Here is a 22,457-nt window from a genome sequence, read left to right as displayed (position 1 = left end):
ACCATATATTTTCATATGCTATTAAAATGCTTGCCAAAATTTTGAGCAGACTCAAGAAAAGATCATGCCAATATATTTCAGGATAAAATAACCTGATAAACAGGATAGCCCACCTCAAAGAAATCTCTCATCTAGATTCTTTCATAATATGAAGAAGGATCTAAAATTAGAAATATGAGTTCTAAATCACAACTCATTTGGATGGAAGGGCCTAGTTAAATTGTGATTCTTTGAATAGTACTTACTTAATATAAATATTTCAATTTTATGTTTATACAATTTAGTTTTTATACTTAAATTAATCGGTATTGCAAATAACATCTTAAAAAGAAGTCAGTCAGCATAAGCATAGTGTAATCATGAGCTAATAGTTCTTCCATTCCAGAAAAATACCTTTATGAGAGATTGAAACTCACCAAAACTTTCAGACCCACAAATGTATAATGTAAAAGGTAATTATCAGAATTTCATATATTAATAGAAATAATTTCCCTGGTATAATCACAATTCTGAGGAATGAATCTGAAGACAACTATTAGTTTATATTTTAGAATAAGAAGGAAATACATGGTGACTTCCCAAATATTAGGAGAGAACTTCATTGTAGTATCTCCTTATTAACAGTTATTTGTTGAGACCTGGCTAGAACATTGCAAGCAGAAATTATTAGGGAACACAGTTGTGGACAGAAAGAAGCAGAAATTTCCTACGCAAAAGTTTAAAGAGATGTTGTTATATACAGATTCAGAGGAAAACACACACAAAAACTAAAAGATATAGTAGTAACAGAAAGGAATAACCAGGTGTCAACAGGCTGGTCATCTTCAGAGGAACGAATGATATCTATGATGGCATTTTCTTTGCTTATAGTAGTTTGTTGGCAAATGTGGACTTTCCTTGATTCACAGAAACAACATCCCAGTCTACACCTAAAACTTCACACAAAGTTCTCTCTTTTCATAGACGTTAGTAGTAACACTGGTTTAGGGATTTGCTCACTCTGGTGTGAACTCAAGTTAACTAAATGCAATACCCAGGATTCTATTTCCAAATAGGGTCACATTCTAAGACTTTACTTAAGGCCTCAACAAATAAATTGTGGGAGGAAGAGGAACAAAAACAAAAGTAATCAATATTAAAATTCCTAATGAAGTTATTATATCAATATATACCCCAATTTCATGAGATGAGAAGTTTGAATCACCTATGACATCTCCAAAATCTTTGACATAAGGATCATGAGAAACACATATTAAGTAAAATCCAAACAGAAGCCAGTATTACCTAATCATGTTGAGACACAGAAAGACAAGGGAACACTAAAGAATGATCACATATTTAAAGATATGAAAGACATATAAATAAGTGTAATGCAATATCTTGATATGGATTCTGGAACAGAAAATTAAGATTAGTGGGAAATTGGAGAAAACAGAATTGTTGGTAGCTCGGTTAATAGCACTGTATGAAAGTTACTACCTTGCTTTGGTTTACTATGATTATGTAAGATATAAAATGAGAGGAAACTGATTAAAGTCTATACAGTAAATCTTTGTACAATATGTATAACTCAAGAAAATGGAGATTTTGCCAAAAAGGATTAAAAATAAGACAAAATGAATCTGATGTGACAGGAAGTTGAAGCTGATGGTGGAAGTAAATGCTTGACAACAGTATTTTCTTTATTTTTATTGGAAAGTCAGATATACAGAGAGGAGGAGAGACAGACAGGAAGCTATTCCATCCAATGATGCACTCCCCAAGTGACCGCATCGGCCAGTGGTAAGCCGATCCAAAGGCAGGAGCCAGGAACTTCCTCCAGATCTCCCAAGCAGGTGCAAGGCCCCAAGGCCCTGGGCCATCCTCAACTGCTTTCCCATGCCACAAGCAGGGAGCTGGATGGGAAGCTGAGTTGCTGGGATTAGAACCAGTGCCCATATGGGATTCCAGCACATTCAAGGCTGGGAAAGCAAGACTTTACCTGCTAGGCCACCGCACCAGGACCATTAACAGTACCTTCAAAAGGTGGTTTCCTGCCCCATGAGGACAGGTAGAATTCATGTGAAGATCTGATGATATGGGAGGTGGGATTCATCTAAATCATCTAAATCATGGCACAAAAGTACAAAGAGGAGACTAAGGCTTCAACACAAATACTGCTGCATCTAACATCTTTATAGAGGCTAAAGAGAGACTGCTATATTCAAGATGCTGAAAATTATCCTAAATACATTAAAAAATCATTAGAGGCTAGCAATGCAGTATAGTAGTCTAATCCTCAACCTGCAATGCTAGCATCCCATGTGGATACCATTCAGGTCACAGACACTCCACTTCTACTCTAGCTCCCTGTTGATGGACTTGGAAAGCAGTAGAAGATGGCCCAAGCCCTGAACCCCTGAGCCCATGGGGGAGAACTAGAAGAGGCTCTTGAATCCCAGTTTCACACAAGCCCTGCTCTGTCCATTGAGGCCCTTGGGGTGTGAGCCAACAGATAAAAAATCTTTATGTCTCTCTGTCTCTCCGTAATTCTTTCTTTCAAGTTAAATAGATAAATCTTAAAAATTTTTATGTCATTCATAATAGGAAGCACTGTTAAAAAGTATAAGTAACAATCTTTTCTAAAGGTAATGTGGTCAAGGCATGTATTTTCAGGTAAAAAATATGATTAGCTTCTTCCAAAAAAAAAAAAGCCACTGCTCATTCAAAAAAGTGAAAATTATGGCACATGGTTTTCAATACAAGAGCAAAATTGACATGGCTGAAGAGACACATTCCTATAATATTGAAAGGGATGTAGATTGACACAAATGTGTTTATTTTAGCAAAGTTTAAAATTAGTCAAATTGTTTGACCCAGAATTTTTACTTTTAGTAATTAAACTGAAGGGAAAAACATTAGAAGTATGTGCATCAATTATTAAGATAACTGTCATGCTATAAATATAATTAGAGGCCTTATGACTGTACTGTGGTATAGAGAGCTAAGCATCTGCCAGCAATCCCACATGGGTGCTGGTTGAAATGCCAGCTGCTCTGTGTGTAATCCAGTTCCCTGATGATATACCCAGAAAAGCAGTGGAAGATGTCCCTTGGAAGACCTGGAAGAAGCTCTCATCTCCTGGCTTTGGACTAGTCCAGTCATTGTGGCCATTTGGAAAATGAACCAGCAGATCAAGGATCTCTTTGTCCCTCCTCTGTGTAAATCTGCCTTTTCAACAAAAATAAATCTCTAAAAAAGCATTACACTATAGATGTAAATATTATGTATTGAAGATCTCAGTGCTATCCGTAATACTGGTAAATGTGAAAATCAGAATAAAAATCCATAGATTCACAAAAATATTCTAGTCTATCTGTATGTATATGCATGTTGATATGAGAGGCAAAGAGAAAGGCAAAAACAAATATCCAAGATGCTACAGTTATTACTCCTGAATAACTGCAAGTTATTACCCCTAGATAATTCTAAACATCCATTGTTGGAGCCATTGAATGGAAACAGCCTGGAACCAGATCCCCTGCTACAATGACTGCACTGTCCAGAGAACAGGGCAAGCAATAAACTAGCCTATTAAGCCACTGACACTGATGATTTTTGTTACACTGTGTCTCTGGTAGGGATTTGTAATGTGGCAACTTGTCATTACTGAATCACGTTTCCCAATGGTTGTGTTTTGTTAATTGAATTCTGATGATTGAGGATTGGTGGTAGTAGGCAGCCTCCAAGACAGTCTCAATGTACCTTGTCTTTGGGGATTACTCTGAGAATTTTCTGTTTGTTTAATCTTTGCTTCTGGGTTTTTTTATACTTACCTATATACGTATGATTTTTATTATAACTTCTTGATAAACCAATGACAGTTCTTCTTTTACAATAGCAATGATGCTTTAAGATCTTTCAGGATAGCCTTATAATATGTTGCCGTCCCAAGTATTGAAGAGGCATACAGACACTCACTGTTTCTGTAATGTGCTCAAAGTTCTACGTATGTTCTTAAGCTGACATTTTTCTATTTACATATGAACATTTGGCATTTGTGATGATAGTCTTGATCTGTTTATAGACACATGAGATGCTTTTCTTTAGAAAATAATTCATTTATTGTACCAAAATGATGTCAAAAATTGTCCTTATTGAAACACTTTGGCTCATACAAAACTTCCTTCTTGTATGTGGGGACTGCAAAACACAGTTCTCTAAAGTGCAGCAAAAGCAAGTGTGCTCTATCTCATCGTCTCTAATGAAATTCATTATAATTTTTTAATTAATTTATTTATTTTGTTATTCCAAGACACAGTTCTATGGGCTCTGGGATTTTCCTTTCCCTACCTAAATTCCCCACAGACACTAATTTTCCCCATGTATTAACTATAGTCCTTAACAATCAGTCATAAGTCCATCATCCTGCTATGTAAGGTCCAACATCCTGACCTTATAGACATGAACAGTGGCTAAGAGTCCAGCATCCTATTGTCAAGATACACTCAACAGTTTCATTGTGAGTCCATTTTTGATTTCGAAGTACAGAGGCATACTGCCTTATATCTTCACATCTCTACTACAGTTACTACACATCCCGTTAAATGAAAAGCCATAAAGCAAAATCAACAACAGAGAGAAAAATAGAAAATGTATAACAACATGAAGTTAAACAACATTTTACTGAGTGACCAATGTGTCGCTGAAGAAATGAAAAAGATAACCAAAGACCTACCTGAAGCAAATGATGCTATTGTGTGACCTATGAGTCAATGAGGAAGTTTATTAAAAAAAAAGTTTTGAATGAATGAAAATAAAAACAAAAATGTCAAACCCTATGTGATATAGCAAAAAGAGTATTGAAAGGGCTACTGATCTCATATTTTGCATGAAGGTTGCCTTAGATCAGAGAGAATATATGATATTTGCCCTTTTTGAAATTCATTATAATTTCCTTCATTTATGTAAAACTCATTAGTACTATAAACATTCCTAGTTCAAGTTTCAAAATACTTCAATAAAAATTTCAATATTCAAAATCTTAATCAATTCAGTTTATTACTTTGGAATTACCTATGTAAAATAAATTAATATATTATGTACAATAAAATAAGTTACAACTTCTCCTTTTCCTGACACATATTAAGAAATACAACTGTTGGTCTGATAGATCAAGATATAATGACAAGAGATGTATTTTAAAAGTAAACAAATGTGTAAAAGTTCTAAGTTTCATTTAGTATATTTTCCTACAACATACTTGGGAGATAATTACACATACCTGTGGTTTTGAACAATTTCAGCTTAGCTAAGGAGGCGTTCTGCTTGTAAAGTATCTCACCCTTGTGGTTCTTGGTCAGGATTGGTCATAGGGGAAACCTGTATGAAGTCTAGGATGCAGAAGTAAACTGTAGCCATTATGTTTTGGGAGGGCTGGTGTTGTGTTTTTTCAGCTCACACACAAATCAACAATGACCTGTGTAGTTCCCTTGTTTGATTAAGCCAACAGTTTCAAGCACACTAGATCTATATGCATATTCAAATTGAGAATAAATGTGCCTACTTCTTCTTCTACATGTCATTTGTGTCACTGAAATTAGAGGCAATGAGAAACAGCTGTGGGTTCCAATTTATTATGTGTTACATCTCATCACTGTGAGTTGTAGTTAATCCTGACTCAACTTCATGCTCATATCTCATTCCCAGTTCTCCGTCTTCCGGTCCAGCATGAGATACAGAATTGACAACCTTCCACAGACTGTTTAGCCTGTTCCCACAATCATGCACAGTCAAACTGCTAGAATAAATTTTGTGTTGTAATAGTTAATGGTTTTGCTTCTCTGTTTAAATATAATAATATAATGTAATAAAATTTAAAGCAAATTCTCTCATATTTTTCTTTACAAGCTAGAAATTATCTCTGAACCAGGAATAATAGCACAATCTTGCATATTATCATGAGACTTAGAAATAAATGTGGGTAGGCATTCGACCTTGTGGTCAAGATGCCCACATCCATATCAAAACACTTGAGTCTGAATCTAATACCTAGCTCTTGTCCTTGATTGCAGCCTCCTGCTAATACAAACTCTGGGGTAACAGTTATGATTCACGCAATCAGATTCCTGCCATCATCTTGGCAAATCTGGATTCCCTTCAGCTCCCTGCTTTGGGCCAGGCCAGCCCTAGTTGTCACCGATTTTGGATGAGTAAAATAGTGGAATGGGCCTTTCTATGTGTCCCTCTTTCTCTATCTTTGTACCTTTCAAATAAATAAGTTTTGAAAAATGTAAAAAAAAAAAGAAGTAATATACATAAAGTGACTTATTTAATAAGCCCCAAATAAATAAGAGCTACTATTCCTAGCAGAAATATTTTTAAGTTATTTATAAAAATAGCAGTCTTAAGAAGTGAGAATTTGTATCTTCACATACATGAATAATCAGAAGTTTAAATTCTTATCCTAATACATATTTTGTAAAAAATAATCAATGTTTAATTTAGACTCTATGAAAACTCCATGGTAGATTGTTTACAAATATAACTTCTTAAGGAGCAAGTATATTACCTATACTGAGGTTCCAGAAATTCTAAAACTCCTCATAAACATTTTTGTTTACTAAGAATGTATCAACAAACTCACTATTGACCAAACAATTGCCTCATTGAACATTTTTAATGCACATTGTTATAATTTACATTTAGTATAATTTTAACATAGTTTCTCATTGCATATAGTGTAGTATGATAACTTGCCATTATACTAATCTTCCTTGTACTGTGTGTGTGTGTGTGTGTGTGTATTACTTTTTGTATTAGTTGTCTCACATCAAAGTGAACATACATCCTTTTCCATTTGGAACTGGTTTAATTCACTAAGCATAATGGAATACAGCTGGGAACATTTTCTTGCAAATGGTAGGATTTTATTCTTTTTATGGCTAAGTAATATTTCATAGAGTAAGCATACCACAATTTCTTTGTCCATTCATCTGTTGGTGAACCTCTGGGTTGTTTCCACGTCTTAGCTATTTTGAATTGTGTTGTTGCAAACATGGTACTTTAGATAGCCATCTCAAATGAAAAATTCATTTAATTTGGATATATTCCCAGAAGTAGCTGGGTTATAGGATAAATCTATTTTCAGTTGTCTGAGGATTCTCCATACTACCTTCCATAGAGGCTATACTAGTCTACACTTTCACCAACAGTAGATTAAGGATAATGTGGATTGCCCACATTATCATCAGCAACTGTTGTTCACTGATCTCTATAATGTAGGCCATTCTCACTGGAGTTATGCTGAACCTCAATGTGGTTTTTTATTTGCATTTTGATGACAACTAGAGAACCTGAGCATTTTTTTTCATGGGTATATTAGCCTTTCAAATCTCATCTTTCAAAAAATATCTGTTCATATCCTTTTGTCATTTCTTAACAAGATTGTTTTGCTGTTGTTGAGTTTCTGGAATCTTTTATAAATGTCAGGTCTATATGGATCCCTCTCTGTTGTTTAGTATGTGAATACAATCTCCCATTCTGTTGGTTGTTTCTTCGCTTTACTAATGATTTCCCTTGCAGCACAGAAGCTTCTTAGCTTGATGTAGTTCCACCTGTTTATTTTTGCTTTAACCGCCTGTGCTTTCCATGTGTTTTCCTGGAAGTCTTTGCCAATGCCAATGTCTGCAGAGTGTTTTAATGTTTTCCTCTAGCACTTTGATAGTATGTGTGTATAGGTTTAAACTCTTGATCCATTTAGAGCTGATTTATAAGGTGAACGGTATGAGTTTTATTTCTTACTTCTGCAAGCTAATCCCTTTAGTGTTTAACGACAAATATAAGTGACTATTAGCTTTGTGATTTTTCAAGATGTTTAAAATGCCCATTGTGTATTTAAAATGATTTTAAAAGATATTTGAACCAATGCTCTTAAAACATTTACTCAAGAATTGGTGTAAATAAATTTATGGAAGACCTAGTTAACTTGATTCCAAACTATTTCATGCTCATCTATTTCTTTTAAGAATAACTTTTGATAATTACGGTGCTGTCTTTCTATAACTATTGTCATTCAAAAGTGTGACAAACCATATTCTGGATAACAGTGTTATTTTAGTGTGCTGTTTATGATGCTCCTGAGACAACCTTGTGGTTTTGCTATTACAGCCATGGTAATGCTATTTACTTGATCTTCAAGCTTCCCAGTATAACTGTCGTCCCTGTTCTTTTGCTTAATAATCACTCAACAGCACTAATATTCTACTTAACCATCCCCTGTTTCTCAACCTGCTTGCAACACTGGGTAAGCACAAAGCAGTCATAAAATTCTCAAATGCCATAACCTAGTCAGAATAAAAGTCCTATTCAATGTTGAAGAAAAATAATTCTTTTGTTAATAGAAATAGCTGTGATGTTCAAAACATAATACTAATTCATCACTCCCCATACATTTATTCCTTTTCTTTAGAGATTTACAAAGTTGCAACTAAGTGATTGCAATTACCTAATGTAGTATTACTTAAACTGGTGGCATAGAAACATTATTAAAGATCAGTGAAGTCTATGACAATTTCATTTTGTGTTTCCAATATAATGATCTCTCAATATTTCTACTGGGAAGAAAGACTAAATTTTATATATAATTTACAATGGACAGTTCTTTTTAGAAAAGTTCCTAAAATATATCTCAACTAATTGTACTTGAAACTACAAAAAAAAGTTAATTCCTTTCATAAAAAAATTCAAGCAATTATAAAAATTTGAAAAATCCTCTTTAAGACAATTAAGCCTCTCTGGTCAAAATTAACCTGGAGTGACTTTCAAATAAAAAATTGCTACTTGTAAAAGTTTAACGAAGGGGTTGGCATTGTGGCAAAGCAGGTAAAGGTACCACTTGTCACGCTGGCATCCCACAAAGTTGCTGGTGGTTCATGTCTGAGCTGGTCCACTTCTAATTCATCTCTTTGCAGATACCCTTGAAAAGCAGCAGCAAATGGCTCAAATACTTAGGTCTCTGCCACCTAAACGGGAAACCTGAATGAAGGTCCTGGATTCATCCTAACACAATCCTGACCATTTTAACAATCAGGGGAGTGAAGAGTAGGTGGAAGATCCCTCTCTTCATTCTGTTTCTGCAACTTCTTATTTTTTAATTTCAGGGGAACTCTATTAACATAATTAGCCTTAGTATGTAGATCAAAAAGTAGGTGCATGGATGAGTTAGTGAATAAATAACAAAAACTGCTATGAAATTTTCCAGAAAAACTAAAAATTAGCAATTTTGCTGACCTCCATAAGATAGTGATCAACTAGCAAACTTCTGCTAAGGCAACTAGTAGATCAGATAGTTAAAGAATAGATACCTCAAAGAAAAAAATGAGTTAGGAAGATAACTTTAATTGGGCAATGCTTCCAGACACTACTCAAAATTCAAACAAAAATGTTCAGTGTATTACAAAAAGCCAGGTATAAGGTAGCACAAGAACACAGAACTCCTGAGGGCTATAACTGCGTAAGTACACACACTCACTTGCAGGTTCTTCGTCCTCAGCCTCCTCAGGTACTCAGAAAAACAGACTGCTAAAAGACCAAAAGAGCCTGGACCTGGGTTGCAAAAGCATTAGGGCAAAAAAACAGCAACCACTGTGGGAAAGGCACAAAATTCCAGTAGGATCCCTCTACTACCTCTCCTGGAGATTAAAAAGCATTAAACACCTTTGAGATGTGGAAAAGTAACCTTTATCAGTACTAACTGCAGCTGAAGGTAGTGGCAGGAAGACAGAATCTCAAGGACTCTCCTCCTAGAACCAGGTAACTATTGCCTGCCTGAGAGTGTGGAGTAATAAAACAAGCAAAGGATACTCTTTCCCCACAATACTAACAAGAGTTAAGCAACTAGATGCTATGCTTATAGTGAGGTAATAAACACTTTGGCAATTTCTCTAACATAAAACACAAAGGGACAAATTATACATCATCTATAATTTTTTGAAAAACGAAAATAAAACAAAAAGAAACAAAGAGGCTGAAGGTAAAAGAAGAAACAGAATTCAAATTCACAAAAAAATTGAAGCTGGATATATGAGAATTAAAATAAATAAATTTAAGGAAGCTGTTTTGGTAATAGAAAGCAAATTTCAAAACAAGAAATATTATGAGGAATTTAAAAGAATAAATAATTAAAGGAACCATTAACAAACAAGACCCAACCATTCTTAATGTTTACATTGCTAAGAGCAGAGCTGCAAAATTAACTCAGAAAAAAAAATGATTAAAACAAAAGGAAAAGGATGAAAACTGCAGTTATGCTTAGATTAGTCTTTCAGTAACTGATTGAACAAGCAGAAAAATCAGTAAGATTAAAGACTTGAGCAATACAATCAACCAACTTGACCTAACTGGCCTTCAAGAAGATTCAGCTGAACATTTTATGCATGTTATTTTTAAAAGTACTTTCCCCAGGACAAATCATATTCTGTGTTTTTTAATTTAAAGAAATTTAAATTCAGAAATATAATTTCATCATAACAAAAAGGCAGAATTTTTAATAGAAACATATATGGGAAATGTCCAAGCCCTGATAATCAAACAATTCAACTTCAAATAATCTGTGAATTAACTGCAAACCACAAGATAAATAAGGAAAGAATTGGTCTGAATTAAAGTGAAATATACAAACATTTATAGGATGAAGTTAAAGAGCTACTAATATATTAACCAATTACAAGAGATGTAGAAAAGATAGAAAGTATGAACAAAATGTAAAAATCTTCAAATTTATAAACAATTATTAACAAGAAAAGTTTTCTACCTTAATAAACAAGGAAATAGAGAACTGGACCCAACATATTAAGAAGAAAGAAAACAATAAGAAAAACTCAAATTTATGGTAAGGGAAAACCCATTCAGAAAAATCAGTTAAATCAAAAGAAGTTTCACTAGTATACTGCTCAAAATCTTGATCAAAGGAAATATTAAACACACATTATCAATGCCAGGAGAGAAAAGCATGAGATCATCAGAGCCTATAAAAATATTAAAAGAATAATAATGCTTAACAGCAGCAGGCAGTTGGCAAACAGTTGGTCAAGCTGACCTTTAAAATGCCAGCAACTCCTATCAGAGTGCTCGTTCAATACCTACCTGCTATGTTTTTTATTTGTTTCTCTGATAATGTGTCTGGAAAGGCAGTTGAGATTAGCCAAAATATGTGGATACCTGCCCCCCATGTTGGAAACCCAGGTGGAGTTCCTGTCCCAATCTCCCCCAGCAATGGGCCATTGCAGCTAAGTGGAAAATAAACCAGAGAATGGAATGCAGCTCTCTGTCTCCCCTCCCCCTTTCACTATGCCTGTCAAATACACGAATCTTTTAATTTTAAAAGAAAGAGATGTTTAACAAATTTCTGCACATAAATCTGATTAATTAGATGAAGTGAAAATCATGATGGAAGACAAAACTACTGAAAACTACTTATAAAAAAAATAAACTGAAGAGTTCTATATTCATAATATAAATTAATTTTCAGTTATACTTTCAGCTTATAAAATCTTCCTTAAAAAAGAAATCACATGGGCCTGGTGGCATGGCCTAGCAGCTAATGTCCTCACCTTGAATGCGCCAGGATCCCATATGGGTGCCGGTTCTAATCCCGGCAGCTCCACTTCCCATCCAGCTCCCTGCTTGTGACCTGGGAAAGCGGTCTAGGAAGGCCCAAAGCTTTGGGACCCTGCACCCATGTGGGAGACCAGGAAGAGGTTCCTGATTCCGGGCTTCTGATTGGCACAGAACTGGCCATTGTGCTCACTTGGGGAGTAAATCATCGAATGGAAGATCTTCCTTTCTGTCTCTCCTCCTCTCTGTATATCTGATTTTGTAATAAAATAAAAATGAATCTTAAAAAAAAAAAGAAGAAATGGGTGAATACTAAGCAGAGCATTTTAGAACATACATGTCCATTATCACACTGCCGGCCCCAGCTTCCTGCTATTGCATACCCTGAGAGGCAGATGGTGATGGCTCAGGTGAGTGGGCCCCTGCCATACACATGGAAGACCCTGATGGATTTCCCAGCTCTGAGGTTTGACATGACCAAGTCCAAGCTTTGACAATCATTTGGAGAGTGAACTAGCACTCAAATATTTTCTCTTTCTCTCAGTCAGTCTCTCTTTTTCTTTTTTTCTTCTTTTCAAAGAAAAACAATAATTATTTGAAAAGAAAAAAGGCATTCCCAAAAAATGTTTTCAAAAATAAAAGTGATTTCACAGTTCATTTTTACTTAAAGTAAATGAAATTACAGACCCATATTCTAACTTACAAGAACATGAAAACCTCATAAAATTATGACAAACAAAAATCACTAATATATTAAAGGAATAGGATAGTAGTTTAAGTCAGTGCTTGGAGGTAGGTTCAAGTCCCAGCTATTCCACTTCTGATTCAGCTCCTGCTAGTAGACTAGAAATGGCAGGGATTTAAAAAGTCAACAGAATTATGCTCTCTCATAAGTAAAATTAAAATATGAACAGAACAAGAAGAATTCAACAAATTTTAACATCCATTCATGATTTTTAAAAATTAAATCTCTGTAATTTTTTAATGAAATTACTTCCTAGACCCCCATAAGCAGTGTGGGAGATCACCCCTTGGTCTCTGCCTGCTTGGCCCATGTGGGAGGTCATAAGGACAGGGCACACCGTGGCCATGGGGGAACGTGGCACATGAGCCCTCAACCTGATCTGATCACTGGCTGTACAACGAGAGCAGTGGGTTGTGCCCCAGGCTTCCTTCTCTACCCTTGGATGAGCTGTGCTGGGATTTCCTTGATAGGAACTCTGAGAAGTTGGTGCAGTCCCACGTTGCCAGCTATACCTGATGTATGTGACCTGCAGTAGGATCACAAGAGAGAGACAGAGCTGCCTTCTAGCCAATTACACTGCCGTTGGTGGGTGCTAGGACTGTCCAGAGATGCTCCTCTGCCTTCCCCTTTGCTTAGTCTACATAAATTTGTTCTTGCTTTACAATAAATGGGCATGCTTGGCCAAACAGTCTCTGGTGATTCTTGCTGAGGAACAGCGTCACCTCATCCCCGTGGTAGTTGCCGGAAAGAGCACATTCCAAATCTGCATATATTATCCTTAATGGAGGAAACTATTTGCCTTAGCCCATTATCAATAAAGGAATGAAAATTCAGCTCTCAGAATTCACAGTGTTCCCAAACAACACAACAAAAAGTCAGTTTGGTCTTGGGACAGAAAAATTATCTTTGTTCTAACGATCATAATCTAAGATTTACAACTCCATCTGGTTACATTTCCAAGGAAGAAGTAAACTTTTGCAACTACATAATTTCTGTCTGATGTCTTAGTGCATACATATTTGAGACCTGTGTTACCTTCTCTTGAAGCGAACGCATAAGTAAAGTCACCTTTACACATTGAAATTGGTCACACTTAGAAGCCATGACATTTCATAGTAATTTTCTACTGCCTCTCACTATAGAATAACTTCAGTGTAAGAATAAAGCCTCTTACGACCAAATGTTCAACATACATAATTAACCTAACGGTAACATGAAAACAAATTGTAGCAAACAGCACATACAAGCTGAATGGAAGCAGGCTTAGCACTAATTTAGCCAATAGACAGATACTTTCATGGCTCTTAATCCAGAATGTAATTAAAGACAGTAAGATATTTTTTGTAGATCTGACAATTTAACTACTAATCTTCCTAACACTTTGCATAATCACCATTCACTTGTTTTACTATTTAAAAGAGAATCAATTATTGAGTTCACTAATGCCTTACAGTCACTATTTCCTACAATCAAATCATTGAGCAGTACAGTATTTGTAATACTCACCTCAAAATTATCTTCTGCTTGAGGCTCAATCTGCCTCACCAGTCTTCGCAGCAGAGTTTCTGTGATTCCCCACGTTACTTCTACAGCCTCCTGTTTTTCTCTGATGAAGCCACTGACACATGGAATCTGCACAAAGGATATAAATGAAACTCTTAACAGAACAAACTAGAAGATGTAGAAGTTACCCATACAACAAAAGTTGTCATGTAAGCTGAATTAAAGATTTGGTTGGATTTTCAGCAAAAAGACCTAACAGAAACTTCCAAAACTCCTGTGTCAAAAGGTCTTAATAAAGCCTTGGTATTCAAGCCACAATTCTCCAATGGAGAATGTTGCTTAAGGAACCCCATTCTTTGTCCATCCTCCTGGTCCGTAACAACATTTTGACAATCAAGAGACCTGAGAGAGCACTCATCTTCTCGCGTGGGTTCTGAACAGAGAGGATAAGAAGTCAGGCCTGTGAGTCTGAACCACAGAGAAGATGTGGGTTCTATCCCCTCAGTGACATGCTGGGTATAATCACGCCGACAGCATCTATCTAAAAGCAAAAGGGTATCTGCTTCCTGAAGAGGACTTTTTACTAAATGAAGAAGCCATGCTGTACCAGCTATTCCTCTAAATGTGCTGATCTGAATCAGCACCCTCCCTTCCCAGGATAAATTAACAGGAGAATGTGCATTGAAAAACTAGAAATGCTGCACCATTGGAAGTACCTCATCCTAGAAGAAAATAACAAAAACCATAAGTAGGAACTAATATATAGAATATTATCTTTTGAAAAGTAAAGAAATTACTACACAAGTGATGGAATTGTATTGCTGACTATATACATCTACTAAGGAGGAAAAGTATTTCCCATAATTCACTATCTGTTTTAGTAACAAAGTTAAGCTCCATAAAATTGCTGTCAATTAGTTGCACTGGCAAAGTAATCAGCTTACTACTCATTAATTAAGGGTTCAAAATGTCTGATGTCCTTGAGTGTCACTTTTTGCAGCTACTTCTCCTGAGAATCGTTACACATATATCTTGTTTTTAATGTGCTCTTTCAGTGCAGAATTTTCCCTATGAATTGTAGTACAATTTTCAAGCTTCAGCTAACTGCATTTTCTATTTTTAGCATTCTTTGGTTGTCTTTTGATTTTCCTGTCAAATAATTGTATCCATTACCACTCTCTGCTTGGAGTTATTTTAAATATTGATTGCGAATTAGTTGTTAAACTGTGATGAGGCACTGATGTGGAAAAATGCATCTTCCAATAATCTTGCTACAAAGATTACCACAGATATGTTCTGCACCAAACAAATAAAACCTAAACTGTACAAGAGAAAATACAAATTATGTGACTCTTATCCTGCCTTTGTGAATTAATGAAAGACAAAAATTATTAATGTATTTTCTCAGGTGCTGAGAGGGAAACATAATTTAAATGTAATCCCAGAACAGATTTCATATTCAGTGACATGAGGAAAGAAGTAGGTAATAAGCCCTCATTGAAAAAGATTAGAAATTTTTAGGAATGGAACCATAAGATATTTATCCTACTCCTTCTACAGAAAAATCCAAGGTCACAGTTCCATTGATTTCTATTTATACTAGGCAAGATTCTTTAGCTTTTTGCCATTTTTCATGCAATAAGCATAAACACAAGATGCAAGACCATAAAAGTAACAGACCCTGTCCTCAGTGTTCAATGTATGATGTCAGATGGAATTTTTTACAAGGTATCATGGACAGTCAGCAAAAAGAAAACTGAAAATCATGCAGGAGAGTTTAAAAGGCTTCCCAAAGGGATCAATGCCTGAATTGAGCTTCGAAGGAAAGTAGATATTCATTAGGGAGACTAGGCGAGTGACAGCAGGGATAAGGAATATCCCTATGTGTCTGAAGAACGTCAGATTTCTCTTGATTACCTGACAAGCACAAGCAAGAGGAAAAGAGACGCAATATGAAAATCGAAGTTATCAAGTCAGTCTGAATCTAATTAACTCTTTATCTTGCCATTTTATCATACACCACAACAATTTACAGGGGTTCAAACTAGGGGGAGGCCTGAACATTACACATGCAGATAGGATCATGGCAATGACTTAAGGAAAGAGGAGACAAAAGATGAAGAAAGATTTTTTTTCTGTTTCAGTTTTAATTTTATGATACAATTACATGGGTTCTGGGATTTCCCTTCCTCCCTCCCCAAATTCTCTCCCCAACAACTGAATTCCCCCATATTATAACAATAGTATAGTCCAACCAGCCAACAGGATCGAACAGTACATCAGGTAAACTACTCACCTGGATCAGGTGGGATTCATCCCTGGCATGCAGGGATGGTTTAACATTCCCGAATCAATAAATGCAATATACTATATCAACAAATTAAAAAATAAAAATCATATGATCATTTCAATAGATGCAGAGAAGGCATTATATAAAATCCAACATCACTTCATGCTAAAAACCTGAAGATAGGCACAGAAGGAACATTCTATATATAACACAATCAAAGCAATGTATGAAAAACCCAACGCCAATATTATAGTAAATGGGGAAAGACTGAAAGCTTTTCAACTAAGATCTGGAACTAGGGTCCTGCGCCGTGGCGCAAGTGGTTTAGGGTCCTCGCCTTGCACGCCCAGGATCCCATATGGGCGCCGGTTCTACCCCAGCAGCCCCGCTTCCTTTCCAGCTCCCTGCCTGTGGCCTGGGAAAGCAGTCAAGGATGGCCCAAAGCTTTGGGAACCTGCAACCGTGTAGGACACCCGGAAGAGGCTCCTGGCTTTGGATCAGCATAGTATCGGCCCGTTGCGCTCACTTGGGGAGTGAATCATTGGACAGAAGATCTTCCTCTCTGTCTCTCCTCTCTGTATATCTGCCTTTCCAATAAAAAATAATAAAAATAAATCTCTAAAAAAAAAGATCTGGAACTAGACAAGGATGTCCACTCTCACCACTCCTATTCAATTTAGTATTGGAAGTCCTTGTCAGAGCTATTACACAAGAAAAACAAGTTAGAGGAATTCAAATCAGTACGAGGAACTGAATTTACCCCTGTTTGCAGATGACATGGTTCTATACCTAAGAGAACCAAAAGACTCAGTCAAGAGACTATCAGAATTCATAAAAGAGTTTGGCAGGGTACCAGGATAAAAAAATTAATGAACACAAATCTATGATGCTAATAAATACAAGTAACTCCAAGGCTGAGAAAGAAATTCTAAGTACAATGCCCATTAAAATAGTGGAGAGGAATCTTAAATACCTAATAATTAATATAACCAAATACGTGGAACACCTCTATGATGAAAACTACAAAACATTTTTTTTAAAATGGAAGAAGACATTTAAAGATGGAGAAACTTATCATTCCTAGACCATCAGGATCAACACCATCCATATTACCAAAAGTAATATACAAATACAACACAATCTCTATCAAAATCGCAACAACATTCTTCTCAGAAATAGAAAAGATACAAAAGATGTAGAAAGTTTTTAAGGCTGTAAGAATCTGCTTGTTTCACAAACATACCAGTGATTTAAAAAATTGGTGCCTTCAGGGTTCTTACTTAAGCAACAAGTGGAATAGGTCATTTATTACGACAACGAATCAAAGTTAGGAAATAGTTGTAGAAGAAAGACTCCTCGTTTAGACTCAAGATGTCTACAGGGCATGAGAGCACACATATTTAGGAAGCAGTTACATTCAAGTATAAAAAAAGTGAAATAACAATTTAAAAATCTTTTAAAAATTGACAGGCTGAAGAAATGTCATAAGCTGCACTTACACAAAGTTAAATTAGAAAATGTATTTTATTGAACTCATGTTATTATACTAGAAAGTGAACTATTTTATATTGATCTGTAACATCGCCATATACAGCATATTTACTTTTTCTATTTAGAAAAGCTCAGATCTTCTGATTTTAGTTTTTTATTGTATAGTATTAATCTGAGATTAAATACAGCACACCTCCACATGATTGAAGTCAAAACATGACGGGAAGCATAGTTTTCCCACAACACTAAGTACAGAGCTACAGTTGAAGTTGGGAACATTCAGTTATTTGGCTGCTTTATTGTCAGTATAATAATAAAAAATGGTATAATAAATAATAATAATGATAATAAATATAGGCTCTGGGACTAGATACTGTGAGTTCATATCCTATTTTGAATTGAAAACTATGGGCTTCAAGCAAATTCTTAACTTTCTAATCTCTCCTTTCCATATCTGTAAAATGGGAATAATATCTTCATTTTATATTGGATGATTTAAAGAACATCATCTATGTTAAGTATTTTGAACAGCAAGTGTGACATGACAGGACACTTTGATGTCTTTTAGTGTCTCTTATAAATATTTATGCACAGAGCTAGATGGGCAGTGGAGCTACTAGGACAGGAATTGGCACCCATGTGGCATCCCAGTGCTTGCATGACAGGGATTTAGCCACTAGACCCACCTGTCCGTCTTATTTATATGGTGAAGATTTAGCAAATGATGACGATAGTAACAAAGTACATATATATTATATACATATAAAAAATCAAATTATCAACCTGGAGCAGTAGCCTAGTGGCTAATGTCCTTGACTTAAATGTGCAGGGATTCCATAAAGTTGCTGGTTCATGTCCGAGCTGCTCTACTTCCCTTTCAGTTCGCTGATTGTGGCATAGGAAAGCAGTAGAGGACAGCCCAAAGCTTTGGGACCCTGTACACATATGGTAGACCAGAAAGAAGCTACTGGCTTGTGGCTTCAGAAGAGCTCAGCTCCAGCCATTGTGGCCACTTGGGGAGTGAATCAGCAGATGGAAGATCTTTCTGTCTCTCCTACTTTCTGTATACCTGACTTTCTAATAAAAATAAGTACATCTTAGGAAAAAGTCGAATTGTATTCTAGTGGAACTGTTACTCCTCCTCAAAATTCATTTACGAAACTAACTAACTTGCAAAATCACATATCAGTAGAGCGTAAAGAGAGGCAATCTAAAGTAGACATTATGAGTAATGATGAGAGTTTTGAAGGGAGAGGATGAGATGGGAAGTTACTAATCAGCCAATAAGCCTTATAGAGATCTGCTGTACAACACTGTGCCTGCAGTCAGTGATGGTATAGTATATCCATAAAAATAGAAGCTGTGGGATGATTTTGTTTACTAGTTTGTAAACTGACCCCCATTATCGGGTTAGTCCATGTTGTAGCTTGAGTTTATCCATCATTTGCCTCAGCTTCCTAGTCCCTAGTTTGAGGACAGAAGGTAATATAAGGTACCATGAGCAGCATTTCTTTACGTGTTTATGGTCCAATAAAGTCTTACAACAAAAAAATGTTAAGAGAACAGATCTCATGGTGGGTTTTTTTTTTTTCATTTGATTAAAAAGGAATCAAAGAAAAGGAATGGAGCACTGTCAGCACTGCAGAATGCTCCTCTTGCCTCCATCTAATCACTTCTCTTCCCCAATCCCCAATTACATACTAACCTCTGTTTATAATTAGCTAAGAGTTTTCATCATGAAGTAACAATGTATCAAAGCTACTTCTTTATCTGTTAAAACAATTATACTTTATTCTCTTCATCTCACAATTTACATTGATTTTTAAATGGCAGACCAATTTGTAATTCTGATAACAAGCTCAACACAGTTACAATGTATTATTCTATTACTAGATTAAATCTGCAGATATTTAAAAGCTCTGCATAAAAATGGTTTAATCTTAAAATATATTTGCATAAAAGGCTCCCTGAATATTGAATTCATGTGGTGATTAGAACATAAACCTATCCCAATTTTCCTTTCTGATCTCTATAAATAACATATTGTGGTTTTTTTTATTGCATTTAATTTTATAACAACGTTTCATAGGCTCTGATGTTCCCCCTTTCCTCCTCTTGCACGTCCCCCATGGTGAATTGCTCCACCTTTCTGCAGTATTACAGATCAAATCTAGTCTTATTTCTTTCAATGCAAGCATGCGCCTTGCATAGAGTCCAGTATCTTGTTGCCCAGCTGAATTCAACAGTTTCTTGTGGAGACTAACTCTAGTCTGGAGACATAGCTGGCAGATTGTTGTTCCGACCAATTAAATGCCATAACATCAACATCAACAACAGTTTCCAACATTATGGGGCTAATGAACAATGTAATAGTACATTTCACAGGAACCCTTTTACAAATTGACAGCATTTCAACTTAAATTAAGGCAAACCTTTTGGACCTTTTGGAATTGACTCATTTCCCTTAGCATGATAGTTTCCAGTTGGGCCCATCTGGCCACAAAGAACTGCAATTCGTTTTAATAGCTGAGTAGTATTCCATGGAGTAAATAAACCATAGCTTTCTTTAAAAAAAAAAAAAAAGATTTATTTATTCATTGGAAAGTCAGATAAACAGAGAGGAGGAGAGACAGAGAGGAAGATCTTCCATTCGATGAATCACTCCCCAAGTGAGCACAACGGCCGATGCTATGCCAATCCGAAGCCAGGATCCAGGAACCTCTTCCAGGTCTCCCACATGGGTGCAGGGTCCCAAGGCCTTGGGCCATCCTCGACTGCATTCCCAGGCCACAAGCAGGGAGCTGGATGGGAAGTGGAGCTGCCGGGATTAGAACCAGCACCTATATGGGATCCTGGCTCATTCAAGGCGAGGACTTTAGCTACTAGGCCATGCCACTGAGCCCAAACCATAGCTTTCTTATCCAGGCTTCTGTTGATGGGCATTTTGGTTGCTTCCAAGTTTTTGCAATTATTGATTGGGCTGCTATGAACATGGGGGTGCATGTAGGTTTCTCGTGTAGCAGGTGTTTTGGATATATTCCTAGGAGTGCTATTGCTGGGTCATATGGTATGCAGATTTTCAGTTGTTTGTGTATTCTCCATACTGATTTTTATAGAGGCTGCACCAACCTGCAGCCCCACCAGCAATGGAGAAGGGTTCCCTTTTCCCACAACCTCGCCAGCAAGTGTTGTTGGCGATTTTTTGTAAGTGAGCCATTCTTACTGGTGTTAGGTAGTACCGCATTGATGTCTTCATTTGGATTTCCCTTATTACCAGGGAACTTGAGCATTTTTTCACGTTTGTTTGCCATTTGGGTTTGTTCCTTTGTGAAATGTCTGCCCATTTCCCGTGCCCATTTTTTGAGTGGTTTGTTTGTTTTGGTGTTTTGGTTTCTCTGGAGGTCTTTGTATATTCAGGAGATTAGCCCCCTATCACCTATGTAGTGTGCAAAGATCTTCTCCCATTCTAACATTTTGGGTCCTACAACATTTCCTAATCAAATGATATCTGTATTTAAATTGCTAATATCAAGGTAAAAATTGAAAGTCCAGAATTTCCAATTTGCATAGTTAGAACATAAGCAAAGCTAATGCTTCAATTACCTTCACAAATAATACATGTCTATTTAAAATAAGAGCTTCTTTTTATAATTACATCTTGAACTATCACTGTATTTCTACAACATTCATTCATGGGCACCCCTGCAGTATACAAGCCAATTTGTCATCACTGGAAAATGCAGTTTAAGTAGGAAAAATAAACAGTAGAAAATAAAAAGCCACTTTTGACATGTGTATCATATGCTGACATTCTATGACCAGTTGCACTATATTTTAAAATATAATAAATAAAGCTCAAAATGTGGATAGGTTCTTTTGTACACTGTGAGAATAAGCTTGATGAAATAATGCAAGCTTGATGAACACAGTTCAGAGTACATACAAATATAAAGCAATCAAAAGTGATTTATCCTCCCAGCAATCTGAGCTGCCCCCTGTTTGCCCACATGCTGGCGATCACTCTATCATGCATCACTTCTTACAGAAATCTGGCCTTTACAAAATTCATTTATTTATTTTGAAAGTCAGAGTTACACAGAAAGAGACAGAGACAAGAGAGCGATGTTCCATACACAGGCTTACTCCCTAGATCACTATACTAGTCAGTGCCCAGCCTGCTGAAGCCATGATCAAGAAGTGCCACCTGGGTCTCCCACATGGGTGGGGAATGCTCACATACTTGGGTCATCTTCCACAGTTCTTCCAAGGCAGTTAACAGGGAACTGCATCAGAAGAGAGTCTCAGAGACATGACCCAGGGCCATACATGAGGTTCTGTTATGGATGCATCTGCACCTGCACTCATGTGAAGAGTTAATTTGCATTATTTTGTTTTGAAAAATACATCAAACAACCAGCTACCTGCCCTTCTTAATTTGTTCCCACAAGAACATCCTTCCCACGGATTTGTTCATTCCAAAGAGGAACTGTTTTTAAAAATCTTTTTTCTTCTTTTTTTGTTGTTGTTTGGGGGGGAGGGGTTCAGGGAAAAAACAGACATTTATTCAAAAGACAATTTAACTGTTTTTTCTTTGCACGCATGCAAAGTAGACTAAAAATCATTAGCTGACTGTTACAATTCCAATAGTTGTATAATGTTTTCTGTTGTGCTTGTCGACCATTAGCTCAGCCAGCCTCCTCTTTCTGTATTCTTTAATTTTGTTTTGCTGTGATAGAATATACAAAACAGTAATCTATAATAAATGGAAATTTATTGACCCGTAATTTTTGAGGTTGGGAAGCCCACCAAGTGGTGAAAGACTACTTGCAGTGC

This window comes from Ochotona curzoniae, unplaced genomic scaffold, assembly GCF_017591425.1.
Source record: "Ochotona curzoniae isolate NIBS_2020 unplaced genomic scaffold, NIBS_Ocur_1.0 contig_2210, whole genome shotgun sequence".
NCBI classification, from domain to species: domain Eukaryota; kingdom Metazoa; phylum Chordata; class Mammalia; order Lagomorpha; family Ochotonidae; genus Ochotona; species Ochotona curzoniae.
Note: the sequence above shows the minus strand (reverse complement) of the source record.